Source organism: Rhinolophus sinicus, chromosome 8 (genome assembly GCF_057876585.1).
Source record: "Rhinolophus sinicus isolate RSI-liver-muscle chromosome 8, RSI-T2T, whole genome shotgun sequence".
NCBI classification, from domain to species: Eukaryota; Metazoa; Chordata; class Mammalia; order Chiroptera; family Rhinolophidae; genus Rhinolophus; species Rhinolophus sinicus.
Window position 1 is genome coordinate 15,548,765 of NC_142508.1, and position 16,207 is coordinate 15,564,971.

The 16,207-nt window shown below is 42.1% G+C and overlaps 1 protein-coding gene and 1 long non-coding RNA gene across 4 annotated transcripts in view; one reads left to right on the top strand and one right to left on the bottom strand.

The window, feature by feature from the left end:
- MKLN1 (muskelin 1) overlaps positions 1-16,207 on the bottom strand; it is a 283,828-nt gene that overhangs the window by 201,729 nt on the left and 65,892 nt on the right. The window lies entirely within an intron of this gene.
- Positions 1-16,207, top strand: part of LOC109457901 (uncharacterized) — a 141,198-nt gene that overhangs the window by 64,732 nt on the left and 60,259 nt on the right. The window contains exons 8-9 of the long non-coding RNA XR_016021936.1: positions 1,354-1,466; positions 10,902-16,017. This is a non-coding gene — a long non-coding RNA (uncharacterized LOC109457901). The remainder of the gene's footprint in view (positions 1-1,353; positions 1,467-10,901; positions 16,018-16,207) is intronic.

Consider the following 16,207-nt stretch of genomic DNA (forward strand, 5'->3'; position numbering starts at 1 on the left):
AAATTTAATAACATCCTGGGATCTATATTTCTTGTTCTGACACCTCAATTGCTTCACTATTATTGCAGTATCTTTATTGAAATTTCTCAATTTGTGCTAATAATAAGGAGACTTTTAAAATTATATTATTTGAATATGAGTCAATTCAGTAAGTCAATCTCAGAACTTGTTTGAATATCTTTTAAGTGCTGGAGAAAAACACTTATATTTGAAATTGAAGGCAAAGTTATAATCAATCACTGATCCAAATAAATAAGATATTATGTATGTAACTTTAAAAAATTATAGCAATTTTTTTGTATTTTTCTGTGTTCTCCATCTTTTCTGCACTAAATATTATTATTTCAGTAATTCTAAAATGCTGTAAAGAAGGAGATATTGTAATGTATTTGAGTAGGTAAAATAAGAGTCACAAAGTTTATTTTTATTTTGTGACATTTATGGTTCTTCAGCATGACCTTGGCATTCTTCCCCTTCTGATGCAACTTCCTTTTCTGTTTCACTCTGTTTTGGTTGAGGTTGTTTCAACCTCCCCCTTCGCTGAGCAGTCTTTCAGCTTGTCTGTGAGATCTGTGAGAGCCTGCGTTGTCACTTTGTTTTCTGAATATCCACGTCTGTTTTCTGTGGCAACACCTGCAGATAAACACCTAGCCGGCCATCCAAATGGACACCCCCACCCCCACCGACTCTCAAACTCATTCACACATAGACGCAGGTGAACTCATACACACATGCTCAACTCCTCCCCCCTCCCCCCCACCACGGAGCTCACACCACTCCAGCTGCTGTCTGGCCTTGGCAGCAAAAGCAGCAGCAGAGCTTCTTCTCGTGGTAGTCCTCAGATGGGAAGCATCACTAATAATAAGGAAGAACTGAAATCGCCGCTGGACTGAGGAGGGGACAGCTGTCCAGGCTAAAGATGGCAGAGCCAGTGCATCAGGCTGTGCATAGTGGTCCAAAGGGAAGGAACAAGAGTTGGGTTCCTCTACCTGAAGTGCTTTGCCCCCTTTGTTGACAGCCATGTACTGGTATTTCAAGACTCCGCTTAAGTATCACCTCTTTCTGAAGCTTTTCCTGATACCTGACTGTCCCCTCTGATGTACCCCTCCGGGACTTGCTTAATTAGATCCGTCTCTTCACCCCGAAATCCATTAGATTCAAACTTTTAAAGGCACAGAACTTTTAGCTTAGTACCTGGAGCATAGCAGGCATTCAATAAATGTGAGGTGGATGAATGGAATCCACGGCTCCTCTCCCATGGGTGAAAGTAGCCACTGACTTTGTGGACGGGAAAGACGGGGGGATCCTAATGGGTATGTTTTCTCTTCTTTAAAATTGACGTTGGGAGTGAAGAGGTCCGTGTGATGGTGTAAAGACGACCCTCCACGTGAGAAAATAACTCAGCGACAAACAGCAACGGCCTGGTCATCGTCCCCATCACTGGGATTTCTGCAGCTGATCAGTAGGTAAGTCCAATCCTACTTAGAAGACAAGCCTTTGAAAAACTTGCAGGTGCGAATAAGAAGACATTGTTGTTGCATCCAGGAAGGTTGTAGCAGAAACAGGAAAAGGTGGCATCACTTTATTAAATGAATATGATTCGTGTTCCAGAGTAAAATGCTTCGACGTTTAAAATGTTTTAACATCAAGGGAGGGTAAGGCTAAGACAGAACTGTGTTAGGTTCTTTACTTGCATGCTCTCATTTTAATTCTCACAAAAATCTATGAAACCAATTTTATTGCCTTCATTTTACACATGAAGAAAGTGAGGCTTGGAAAGGATAAAAATTAGGAAGCCCTCCTGGTACTAAGACTCAGCAGAGCTTAGATTTGAACACAAATCTGTCTGACTCCAAACTATTATCTTTACTCCTCTTGATTCTTCTCAGGAGCTACTTTTAAATATTGACCTCAAATTCTCAGGTTGAAACATTACAGATTTAATCTTCATTGAGTACTGACCATGGGCCCCAAACGCAGCGGGGCAATGTGGGGGGGATACAATAAACCATCTCCATTCAAGGAGCTACGTAGCTAGTACAGGAAGCTGACACGTAAACAGAGGCTGAACAGTAGATAATGAAATAAGGGCTACTGTCAAGGGGACCGTCACGGGCTCCTTGAGAACTGAAGGAAGCAGTGGTGGTTCTGGTTGTGCAGAGACAGCGAGGAAAGTTTCACGGAACACAGGAAGATGGAAGTTTGAGAAGGCTCAGAGGAGGCGGTGGGGGGTGGGGGCTTCTGCGCGTGCTGGGACACTGAGGAATAAGGAGGGGAACGTGTTTAGGATGTGGGTGGAAAGTTCAGGAGGGTCAACGTATGGTTGGAATAGTGGAAGGTGAAGGTGGGTTGGAGCCAGGCCACGGAAGGCTTTGAATAGGAGTCTGAACTTGAAATGGAATTACTGAAGGCTTTTGAGTAGGAGAAGGCAAGGATCCAATCCAAACCTTGACTAAAGCATCCGAGATTATTGCTGAATCCATCCTGACACCAGATCACAAGTACATAAAGTACACAAAGCAGAAAAATATAGAAAATCAATATTCTTAATCAAGACTCAAAAAAAAAGGAAAAAAAAAAAGGCCTGCTTACTTCTAAGGAAACACGGCAAACAGATATATGCCTAAATCACCAGCTCAAACCAGACCTGCCCTCTTCCTTCTGCACTGGCCAAGAATGGTCCCATTCTCAAGACTGGTAAGCTAATCTGAGGGGAAGGGAGGGGCAACAAATACCATCTCTGCCTTCTCTGAAAGAAAAAATTCCAGCAGGGAAATGACAGTTCCTCTCACTTCCTTCCTTTTGTCAGAAGCCAGCCCACAAAGATTGCTTAACTGTTCTTTCACCTCCGTACACCAGACAAACACCCTAGACTAGGGACTGGGTCCTTAATTGAGTGAAAAGGAAAAGTGTAGATCATTTAAAAGCCTCTCAATGGTGTCAGAGTGGCTCTCGGGTCCCTGAAAGCCCAGTGGCGGTTCTCAGCTCCTTGGTGAGGGAGGAGCTGAATGAATTTCCTAGCACACAATTCAAAAGCACTGGAAGTCAGCAGTTCTGAAAGACTGCAGAAATGGCTTGTTTACATTTTTCTCCTGGGCTGAGACCCATCTATTTAAACTTTAACCAGAGGCAATTATAAAACTGTGGTGAGCCAGAGATGGCAGCCTGCACAAGACAGGGAGACAGATGCCAACAGTCTGGCATTGAAGGAGGAAAGAGAATGTTTTCAGAAAGGGGTCAAGGAAGAATAGCAAAGAAGGTTTGGAAGCAAAAGGTGTTACCTAGGCAGCTAGTCTTCAAGAGAATAGGGAGGGAAGTGGTGAGGGAGGGGAGGGCAGGGCAGTGGGTGGGCAGGAAAGACAGCAGCCTCATAGAATAGGTGGAGCTGGACGGTCACCTTCCCACTGGTTCAGAAGTCCCATTCAGGAACAGCGCACCGGCTGTAGCTCCGTTGCTTACACTTTTTTTCCCCCTCTTGGGTCAAAAGTGCATTTAACCCTAGGAATCAGCGGCTCTGAGAGGCCTGCCTGGAGCAGACACACCCAGGCCACCAGGACACAGGCCTTTTCCCCAAAGGCCGAGCCGCCTCTTCAATTCAGGTTTTCCTGGCAGAGACCCACATTGGGGCCGATGAGCAGTTCAGTGACGTCAGAGGAAATACCCCACTTGACAAAGGACCCTGTCCCAGTTGCCAGTAAAATGAACTCATTAGCATGCCCTGATCTGGGTCTTAGGATTCGGTGAGTCGTAAGGACAAACTGAGAGAGAAAGAGAGAGAGAGAGAGAGAGAGAGAGAGAGAGAGAGAGCTGTTGCTCCAAACTGAATGTTTTATTCTGGATTTAAGGACATCCATGGTGCTGACATGGCCCCTAGGGCTGGGTTTAGATGCATATGCAAATGTGGGGAGATCGACAGGACCCCCCCCCCCCCCCCCCCCGCCATATGTCTCTGTGTTGAAGCACCTGAATTCTACCCCTAGCTATTGACTCCTTTTGAGTTTTCTAACTTTGGGGTTTTGAATGTCCCTATTCAGATACACATGCCATATGTAGAGCAGAGCCCATGCCTCCGATGCTATCAGCTGATTTCTTAGCAGGAATTCACTGTGTACCAGTTCCAGCCAGATGTGAACTAGGGCCCTGTGGCAGGAAGAGCCAGGTCAAGAACAAGCATTTGGATGATGGAGAATGGGCACAGGCCTTGGGCATTATGAGCTGGAAGCCGGCAAGAGTCGTGGAAGAGGCCAGAGACAAATTTCGGTTGGTACAACAGTGAGACCCAGTACCTCAGCGTAAGTCAGTCCTTGAAGGAAAACAGCTAAGCTCTTCCTCACTCTGGGAAGCTTTCTTCTCGGCTAATCCAGCTCTTACCAGGGAAAGCTATGTGGGCACAGCCAGGGGGAGATAGGGAAGGTCAGGATTTGCAGATATTCAGGGCCACGGCCATGGTTTTCCAGGGCAAAGAGGCCAAGGTCATTGGCTTCTCTCCAGACCAGTTTGCTACTTTCACCGGAAGATCTGTCCTCCAGTTCTGAACTGCACTCCCAAGTCCAGCCAGCCATCTAAAAAATTCATGATGCTGTTCGCAGGGCCTGGGTGGAGACGGCGGTGTGCAAACTCACCCTGATTGGGACAGATCCCCGGGTGCTGCGGCTGGGGGGCACACGTCATACGAGCAATACAGCAGAGTGTGACTCTTTATTTTTGTCGAACATATGCTGAAAGTTCTTTTCTTAAAGTATGTATGAGTAGACATTGCTGTCTTATGCCCTGGTCCCCAGAGAGAGAAGGTCTAACTCTGATGGCTTCTGCAGGATGCAGCCCGTGAGCACATGACTGCTAGCAGATGTCCCAAGAGCTTCACAGAAATTTCCGAGGGATACACATATTGCCCAGAATCTACTAGAGGGTGTTATACCTTGGCAAAGATATGTTGTAAAATCAGACATGAGATCTCCAAAGGAAATCCTGGGGGACTGTACATCAATCAAAGAGGCAGCATTGTACAGTGGTTAAAAGCCTGGATTCAGGAGCCAGGCTGTCTGGGTTTAGATCCTGGCACTACCACTTATTAGCTGTGTGACCTTGAGCAAGTCACTTAACCTCGCTGGGCCTCAGTTTCTTCATCCACATAATTCAGACAACAGTAGTTCCCATTTCACAGGGTTGTTTTAAGAATTAGAGTTAATATGTCAAAGGTTAAATAAGTTAACATTTAAAAGCACTTAGAACAACAGTGTCTTTCACAGCAAGAACTATTTAAGTGTTATATTTCAAAAGTAACATCATCAAATCTCCAGGCCTGGAAACACTGGTGGGTTCTATGATTGACCCTGTCTCCAAGAAGGCCTTCAGTTAGCTCTGGTCTGCACTTACTCTCCCATCATACCCAGCATGAGGAGACAGAAGAAACATACTCTGATACCGTCCTCCCTCAGCCTTCCCCTGGAGCAGGAGCAAAACACTTCTGTTCCACTTTTAGCACCACGCACACCCAGGGCCAAGCCCACGCTACAACCAACAGCAGGAGCCCTGCCCACTACCTGCGCCAGGTACGGGAATCCCCAGTGCCTCTGGCCCTTGGCAGGCTCTAGGCTTGTGCTGTCACTGAATGCTCACTCACCTGTCCTTCATGCGTCCGCCACACCAAGCCAGGGTGGCAGAACACAAGGAAATGCCCTAATTGAGAAAGGCAGGAGAAACAGAGGTATGAGCAGGTGGAGGGAGTGGGGGAGAGGGATCATGGCAGGAGGAAACCAAACACACAAGGGAAAAAAGTAGCAAAGCTGAAATAAGGACAAGGAAACTTTTTTTTTTGTCTCTATTTTGGGCCAAGTGAAAAACACAAACACAAGAGAATGAGGGGAGCAACTAGAATCAGCCAGTGAAGAGAAACAGGCTGCAGAATTGCAAATACGTGCTAATTACCTCATTCTTCCTCCTGTACCCTGCACGCCTGGCCCCAGAGCCATTTGTACCCTGGCCTAACAATGATTTCATTTCACAGATTTCCTTCCACATTTTTTTTTTCTTAATAAAGTCCATCACAACTCTGTTTTAAGTAGAAACAGTTATCTATCTTTAGGAAATTTAAATGCCAAAAAAGCTCAGATAAGCATATTAGAGCAGAATAGCTGGTATGATCAGGACAAATATCAAATCACAAATATTTGAAATTCTTCCGCTTCCGGGCTCTGATGAGAGAAATACCTTGTTTTGCTGAATCAGCTTACAGAAGACTCGCCTCTGTTGTGTTGTGTAGGATATTGGATGGGGAGGAGAAGCCAGAGGAAGGTCAAATGTTTGTCAAGTGCCTACTGTGTATCAAGCGTTCTGCTATATGCTGGAAATTCAAGAGTGAACACAAGACTTGGGACCCTATCATGAAGCTAACTCTTTTTTCTTTTTTTAACTTTTTAAACAATTGTGGTCAGTTACATATAAAATTTACCATCTTAACCATTTTAAGCGTACATTTCAATAAGTATGTTTACACTGTATGCAACTAATTCCTGGAACTCTTCCGTTTTGTAAAACTAAAGCTCGATGCCCATGAAACAACTACGTGTCCCCCTCCCCACAAGCCCTGACCACCACAATTCTACTTGCTGTTTCAATGAATTTGATTACTTTAGATTCCTCAGATAAGTGGAATTACACAGTATTTGTCTTTTGGTGACTGGCTTATTTCACTTAGCATATCCTTAAATTTCATCCAGGTTGGAACACGTGTCAGAATAGCCTTCCTTTTTAAAGCTGAATACTATTCCGTTGTATGTACAAGCCACAGTTTGTTTATCCACTCATCTGTTGGTGGACATTTGGGTTGCTTTCAACTCTTTGCTATTGTGGGCGAGGCTGCTGGGAACAGGGGCGCACAAATAGCTCTATAAACTAACACTCTTTTAAGGAGCTTATCCCATCATATTTGGATGATTTATTTGCCCATCAGTTGGCCCAACTAGATGGTTAGCTGCACAAAGACCTGAGTCATTTACCTTTGTATCCCAACTTTCTACACAGTGCTGGCACTTAGTAGGAATCAGTAAATATTTATCGAACAAAATAATTAATTTTTACACTTCTTAGTCATTATTGCTGCAGCTGGCTGTTTTACATATTTTAATAAGTTTTGCAATTTTAATGAGTGCTATTTTGATTATATTTACATACTAAGCTAGTTTATATAAGGGGATTAGTATGAAAAAAATTCTAAATCTCAATCATAATTCACTTTCTAGACGAAATGCCAGTGACAATTCCTTCCCCACTCACTTTGCTTAGAATCAACTGTTAGCCCTCTTCTTCCTTTCCTTTCTCTTTCTCGTCACAGCACTGCATAGAGCACAAGGACCTCATTACAGGTCTCCTTAATGCATGGGACATTCTGTGGAATAAAGCGAGGCTGGGCCTAGAGTTTGGTTTGGTCAGCTCAAAAAGTTTCATCGAGAGTCATTTTGTAAAAGGCACAGGATGAACAAGGCACAGCCCTACCTCTGGAGGAACTCTCAATCTTGTGGTTCTGCCTGATTCTCCTTGGCCACCATTAAGCAAATAGATTCAGTTTCCCCGGGTGTAGAAAACAGTATTTACCTCCATTCTCCGTTACTCAGATGACAAACACAGATACTATAGAATTTACAAAGCACGAGGACCTGAAAGACATTGTGAAAATTCTGAGTAACCCTGTTATTCGATGATAATTACTGTGTGTGGTATGAGCAGTGCCAGAAGCTAGCTCTGTAATCCTTTACTCAATAGACATTTGGCATTACGATTTCTGGTCAAGGTAGCATTGTTGTACATCAACGTGGGAGGCACTAACTCAGCTCTAAAGACAAAGCAATGGTTTTTAAAATATAAAAGAGAACTATGAAAAGACACAGTTGGCCCCAAATCTAAACTTTTCTGGGGATCAGGAATGCAAAGCAACAACTAGGACTGAAGACATGGATGGGCCTGTTGGGTTCCAGGTCTGAAAGGAGGCAGAGGATGCTGGAACGAGGCTTCTGCAGGGTCAGGGAAACTCAAAGTGATCCACATCGGGTGAGAGAAGTAGGTGGAGCCAGAACCAGGTTCTCCGCTTGACACTACGGACAAGACTGAGAACGCCCATCCCTATACACACAAACTGGCTTATAAAAGAGGCTAAAAAGAAAAAAAAGCTGACCACTGCCTGACGACGGGCCTTATGGGAGGGAACGAGGAGGCAGGAAGAAGGACACATGACAGGAAATTGGATCAAGCCACCACAGGCTCCACGAGTGACTCTGTGACATCTCCATTGTCACAGTAGGGGACAAGAAAAGATAAACTCGTCATTCAGATCATATGATTGTCTATAAAGGAAATAAAACAGACTATATTGACAAAAATATTAAAACTAAAAAGACAATTCAGCAAGGTTTCTGGGTATAAGATCAACAAACAAAATTCAATGGCAATCCAATATAAGTATTTATCACATACAATATTTAATAGCAAACAAAAGACACCATTCTTAATAGCAACAAACAATAAAGTGCCTAGGAATAAATACAACATCAAATGGGGATTTGATGTATAAAATCTTTTCATGGGAAAAGTTAATATTTGAAAATGGAGACATACGCCATCTTCATGAATTGAAATATCTGTTATAATGAAGATATCAGTTCTCTTAACGTTTAATCTCAATGCAAACCCAACTTTTCAAATCCCAAGCTGATTATGTAACATGGAACAAGGGTCACAAACATTCATGTAGAAGAATAAAGGGTCAACACATATTATAGTAGTAGGGATGCCTTGGGCTGCAAATCAAAGAATATAAAATTAACAGAAAATAAAACAGGACAGGTTCGTTATTTCACATCACAGCATGTCCAGTAGAAGGTGGTTTCAGTATTGATTAATTTAGCTGCAGCACGGTGCCATCATGGGGACCTGGGCTTTTTTTATCTGTCTCCTTAGCCATTCTCAGTGTTTCGGTCTCCGGCTTTCCCCCTCATGGTGGCAAGATGGCTGCCACAGTTTCAGGCATCACATTTCCCTCCAATTCTGTACAAAGATAGGAAAGGAAAGTCTTTTTCTTAAGTGGGAAGAAACCTATCCTATGCTATCCTATCCCACTTCCATTCTAGCATTATTTCACATAGGTCTCATTGGCAAGAGATGTAGCACACACCTAGGGCCAAACCAATCACAATGGGATGGAATTACTAGAATGGGCTTAGCCTAAGCAGTGTGGAATGGGTTCATGGACACCTAGAAACAATTTAGATTCAGTTGGAAAGGAGAAAGAGACAATATCTTTTGGCCAGATAACCAACCACAACCCAAGGCAATTTTGAAAAAGAATAAGTCAGGGGATTTGTCTTGCCAAATAATTAAAATTTAAAAACAGAGATGGCATAACAAACCAGGAGTGAAAAGATGAACTATTTAATAAATATGAGTTGGAATAATTATATATGTATTTCCTATTTCACATCACAAGAAACTTAAGTTGGTTTAAAGACCTAAATGTGAATAGTCAAATTTTCTACTCCGAGAAGAAAATAGGAGATTATCTTTACATCTTTGGGATAGGAAGAATTTACTAAATAAAGTGCAAATGAGTAAAACAAAGGAAAAGCCTGATACATGTTAGTACTCTAAAATAAAAAGTGAAAAGACAATCTTAGAGAAGATATTTTCCCAGATATAAAAGCCATAAGGTATTAAAATTCAAAAATTATAAGGAATTACTACAAAGCAATAAGAAAAAGAAACAACTGCAGAGAAAAATTGGCAAAGGATGTGAATAGGCAAGTAAGTCATAGGAGAGAAACCCTAATCGCCAATAGACATAGAAGAAGATGCTCAGTCTCACTGGATATTGAGGGAAAACAGAATAAAATCATAAAAACGTGAGCATTTCATACCCATAAATAGGCAAAAATTTTTAATTTTGAAAATGCCAAAAGCTGCAAGATGTGGGAAAACAGGACTCTTAGGAAGCAAAGTGACAACAAATATCAATGTAAATCCTAAGGCCCCGCAGTGGCGCTCTTAGGCATATTACCTAGATTAATGGTTCTTAACCAGGAGTGATTTTTGACCCCCCAGAGAACATTAGGAAATGTTTGAAGACATTTCTGGTTGTCACACTTGTGCAAGGGTGGTGTGTGTGACTCAGTAGAGGGGAGGGATACTGCTAAAATCCTACCCCACAACAGAGATTTATCCAGTTCAAAATGTCAGTAATATCAAGGTTGAGAAAGCCTGGCCTAGAAAAACTATCACGAGGTGTGTACCAGGAGACTGGTATTTAAATGTTAATTGCAGCACTGATTGTTATAGCAAACAAAACAAACCAAAAACAACCCACATGCCAACGATGCAAGAGAATGGATAAGTAACTTGTGTATATTCACACAAGGGATTGATACTCAACAGTTATAATCAATGAGTTCGTTCTTCGGGTTGCAACACGAATAAGTCTAAAAAATAATGATGACAAAAGATTGCAGAATGTTACGTACAGTGTGATACAGTATTCCTTTACATTTTACAAACACAAAGCAATACCATATATTGTTTATGAATATATGCATATAATAAAAAGTATAAAAACATGCATAAGAATGACTTATAGAACTTCAAGACAGTGATTATTTTGGGGAAAAGAGGAGAGGAGAAAAATAGAGAAATAAAGGGGATCAGGAGTAGACAATGGGTTTCAGCTGTACTTGTAAGACTTTTTATGACAAACAAATAAAAAAACCTAAAGCCGGTAAGTCAAATATTAAGATTGGTTGAGTGTTTCATCCATAAATGTTTGAGAAACTAGTTTCTGTACTTTTCAGTTTGATTGAAATATTTATCATGAAAGTATTTCAAGAGCTGCATTTGCAAGAATGAGTATTTATGTGTTTCAGGAGCATAGTGTTGGTGGAGGGAGCCGGTATTTCCAGAAGTAACTGCTGCTCCAAAAGGAAACCGGAGAAGGGGGGCGTGACCCCTGAATAAAGAAGAGTATTCATTTAAAGACCCTCTCCCAGGGATTCTTGGCAGGGAGAGGCAGCTTTCCTGAGCTTTCCTGCTGCGCCAGCTATTGGTAGGCTGTATCTCTGTCCATGGTCCTATTTCTCTGCCTCAAACCTCTTGGAAGGTTTTACAAGAATTCAGAAGGAGGTTCCAATGTGCCTCATACGAAGGCACTGAAGTATTCTAGATAGAGCTGAGAAGCTGAGAGAAAAGGGAATATTGTGGGTATAGCAGGTCTTGAGTATTTGGAAAGAAGTTCTGACTTAGCAGTAGATGCCACCAGCAGAAGGGGATGGCACGGGACCGTCCTTCTCCATAAAAATGATGAACAGCAGCTCGCAGTCAAGGGAGCTCCCCTCACGCTGAATAAAACCTGCTTGGTGAGAATGATACCGTCAGCTCCCTAACATTTCATATTTTTAATGAAAGGTTTCCTTGTCGCTAATGCTTTTCATCATTTCTTTCCGACCCTCCTAAAAGACCAGCTGATATTCACGTCCGCGTTTCCAGATATGAAGAGAGAGACTAACGAAGCTTCTCCAAAGACTTAGGTTCTTTCTATTAACCAATATTTTTTACCTAAGCCGCTGGGGATACATAAATGGTGAGAGTAACTCAACTGAGAAAGACATTTTATGGGCGTCCTAGAGTAATCTCCTATCTTGCTAAAAGAAACAGCATTTCTTGAGATCCCAGGAGGAGTCTGGCACGACACAAAGTGACATGAGCATGAGAGTGCAGAACATAATGTTTGGGAACAGAATGATCCTCCAGGGACTGAAAAATTAATGTAGATCCAAAACTGTTAAAAAAAATAAAATACAAGGGTTAGTTGTAATAAATTATGGGAAAATAAAGTGAAAGGTGTAGGAGCAAAAATCCCAAGCATAGTGATAAACTATGGAATGACAAAAACAGACTGTGACAAGCCAATCAACCTCAGGAGAACACAGACTCGTGTGATGGGCAGAATACAAGATACTTACCCTGCGATGTCAATTTTGCAGACTCAGTTACTTGTCGACCCACACAAAATCAATAGCCGTTTCTGATGGGCCACTGGCAAAAAGAATGTATTTACTGTTGTTTTCTATAGATGGAGTCCAAACCATCTAGCATACGATAAAGTGATAAGGGGGAAAATATGTGGGTTGGCAAACTTTTAATTTACAAAACTGGTGATCTAGTTCTGGGTGACAGCTCTAGTGGAAATAGGTGCAATTGGGTTTGTAGATGCGATTTTCATCAGCAACTAGGAACTCTGTTAAAAGCTCCATTTGGCCTACTTTCGGTTCCCTGAGTAAGTTAGTAGGGGAATTTTCATTAGGCAATTTGTTATATGTTGGAAGAGGAAAAAAAGCAATGCGTGAACACTGTGCTATATATACGTAGAAAGGTATCTTAATAGAAATATGTACTCTACTTGAGGACGTTTCCCCACCCAGCTGGTGGAAAGTGCTTGGAAATGCAGGGACCTAAATGGTCCTGAGACTGAGCTTTTGCCATCACCCTGATTTTCCTGTTTTAACAACTTCAACCTTGCTGGCGTACCAATGCCAGGTGAGTTCGTGTTCTATATTGACTGTCAGCCTCTGTTTTGGGCTCCCTCTCGGTCACTGCAACTCTGTTCATTTTGATACATATCTTCTCAGATTATCTAGTGTCATAGTAATAGGAAAAGACAAAAATGTCTAGAAATATTTGTTCTATTGTGGAAAGGAATAAATAAGTCAGTCCTTCCAAACGAGAAGAGCCCTTGATTCTCTCCCTTCACCTTCTTGTATCAAATAACAAAAAGAGGCTTAAAGAAATAGTTTTATTTTTCTCATAAACAAAATGTCTGGCAAAAGATGGTGCTGGTGTTGGTTCAGCTGCACAACTATACCCTCAATGACCCAAACTATCTATCTATCTATCTATCTATCTATCTATCTATCTATCTATCTATCTATCATCTTCTATTTCACCATCCTTAACATGTTGGCCTTTAGTCATCATGGCTTCTGTTTTGTTGTTGCAGGGTGGCTGCCATGACTCCAGGCGCTACGAGCATGTTCCAGATAGCCATTATATCCATCTCCAGAAGGTTTTCCCTTAGGTCTCATTAGCCAGAAATGAATCACCCCTAGCTGCCACGAGATGGGGAAATTGAGTATCTAGTGAAAGAGAACGGGATTATTATGATTGAATTATACCAATCATGATTCCTCACTTGGGGCTGCACATATTGCCATCCTCACCAACGTCAGGGTTCTGTTAGCAAGGAGGAAGAGAGGAACGGCTGTTGGGGAGGAAATGAACCCAGTCTGTCAGGCTTCTGATTCCCAGATGACCTGTCTCACTGTAGCACCATCATGCAGGCCCCAAACCAATAATAGAACTTGGATTCCTTTCTTTCTCTGAGGTCCCACCTACAAACCACCAGCAAGTTTTGTTGACTCTACCTCCCATATATACCCGCAATGTGCTCTGTTCTTCCCATCTTCACTGCGACTAGCCTAATTCAAGTCACCATTGTTCACCTGGATTATTGCAACTGCCTCCCTAAAGAGCTCTGTACTTTCACTCTTGCCCTCTACAATTCATTGCCCAAACCAAAAATCACTTCCTTGCCTAAAACCCCCATTGCTTCCCATCTCACCTAAAATTCAAATTCCTTACTGTGAACTTCCATGACTAAAAGATCTAGGTTCTGTCCTTCTGTTCAACTTCATCTTGTACCACCTTTCCATTTGCTTCTGAGTACCAGCCATCTAGGCCTTCTTTTTCTTCCTCACACTCAAATTTGGTACCATCTTGGCGACCTTTGAACCGTCTCTTCTCTCCGTCTTGAATGCTCTTCCTTTCTGATCTTTTCACAACCATCTCCTCCGTACCATTTAGATCACTGTTCAACTGTCATCTTTTCACAGAGGTATTATCTGGCCACCCAATCGAAAATAGCCAACTGGTCATCCATCACTTCACTCTATTTTACTTCTCTGTGTTGTGCCTATCGCTGTCTAACATCATCTTGTTTACCTCTATACGTATCATGTCACAAGAGAGAACTATTTCTTTATTTTTCAACTCCTCCACACTAGAATGAATATAAGCTCCCCGAGAGCAGAAACTTTGTCTGTTGTGTTCACAGCTGTATTTCTGGCACCTAGATCCAGGCACATGGTAGGTTTGCCTCACATATTTCTGAATGAATGAATAAATGAAGGGAAAGATTTTTAAGTAGAAATTTGAGCAGTAAAAATAACATCGGTAACGTTTTGCCATCATCCTTAGAGTTATTCTTTATAGAGCAACGTTACGTTGTTAAAGGATCTAAGTGTGTTATGCTTTAAAGACCTCACAATTCAGAAGCAGACACTAATTTCTCCCACCCAGGCTTTTTCTTCTTGTATCCTCCTTTCCAAAGCTAAACACACCACCTATACTCTTAAGCTTAGTGCTCTGTCAGTGCAGTTATTCTCCACTGACTTCTTTCCTTTCGCCTAATAATATGATTACATTTTTTCACCATTTTCTAAAGGTCTGGGACAATTTAAAAGAAACATCTGGGCCACATCCTCCTCTCCTTCATTTTTGGCCAGGATTTCAAGAAGGGGAAAACCCAAATGTTCTTGGAAGAAGAGAGAAATACTTAGCATCTGAAATTTTCTGCCTTTTTCTGAGGTTTTCACATGTCTATATATGTTCTTTCTAAAGGCGAAAACTGCTTCCACTCTCTTCACCAGAAAACCAGATTTTCCAACAGTCTGTCCTCCAGGTAAAATACGAAAATCAGAGAAATTAATATTCATCTTCCTTCACCTCCCTTTCTGGGATCCTCTCAGCCCTTTCTATACTTTCTCAGTCCCGAGGTGACCCTCTGCAGACCCAGGCTTCTTGATCAGCAACTCGCTGTGCCAACGGCTCGGCCTGCATTCCAGCCTGCCCTGCATCTGGCAGGCATGGCACACTGAAATTGTGCAACAGCAACTTTGAGACATTCACATCCACACGAGGGGTGGAGTATCCTGGTGACGCTGATCCAGCATAATCCAAAATGCCCCTATGTTTAGAAACGTCCTCAAATACTACTCATAAATTGCACACAGAGAATCCCTGGGGTTTTGAACTTCTGGACTTGCCAGCAGAAAATAACAAAGATCATCTTCAAAGGTCTTCAGTGACTGTATTAAAAACGGAAATAAACTGTCTGTACTCACCCAATCTCAGCCCCTCCCCTTTCCTCACCTGTCGTCACCATCCCCCCTCCCCACCCGCTGATATATACACCCATGTCTTACTGCACACCTACACGTTACCTGTTGGACATTCACAGGCCCCTGAAACACAGGTCCTAAAACAGCCTTGGCAGCTTTTTTGATAATGTATCAGTAAAAAATACGGGATGTCTACTCTCAAAATAGGTATATTAAGAAATAAACTATATATATATATATATATATATATATATATATATATATATATAACAAAAAAGGAATAAAGTGAAAAATTAAATTCTGTGGTTTAATACTGTTGGGAGCGTATCTCCAGATCATATCTCAGGTTAACTGGGTAACCCTATTTCCTTAAGGTTGTCAGAATTCAAAAGATAGCCCCACAAAATTCCCATCTCGTGGTTATCAAACACTAATCTAGATACTACTTCAGTCACCCAGCTAGATACAGTTGTGAAGGGATTTTGCAGAGGCAGTTAAAGTCCCAAGTCAGTTTACTTTAAGATACGGATATTATCCAGGTGGGCCTGCCCCAATCAGGTGAGCCCTTTAAAAGAATCGTTTTCCTCAGTTGGTAGCAGAAGAAGTAAAAGAAATTCTAAATGTGAGAAAGATTGGACGGTGATTGCTGGCTTTGAAGATAGAGAAGACCCATGAGAAAGAATGTGTGCGGCCTAGAAGCTGATGACGCTTGGCTGACAGCCAGAAAGCAAAGGGGGACCTCAGTGTTACACAAGGAATGGGGTTCTGCCAGCCGTGGGAATGAACTTGGAAGCAGATTCTGCCCCAGGTAAGAGTCTAGTCTGACGAATACCTTGACCTCTGTCTTGTGGGACACTAAGCAGAGAACCCAGCCAAACCCACTCAGATTTCTGTGAGCTAATTAATGAGATGTTGTTCTAACCCCCGACGTTTATGATAGTCTGTTACACAGCAGTGGAAAACTAATACATCCCTTTGGTTTTCACATCTCTAAATAA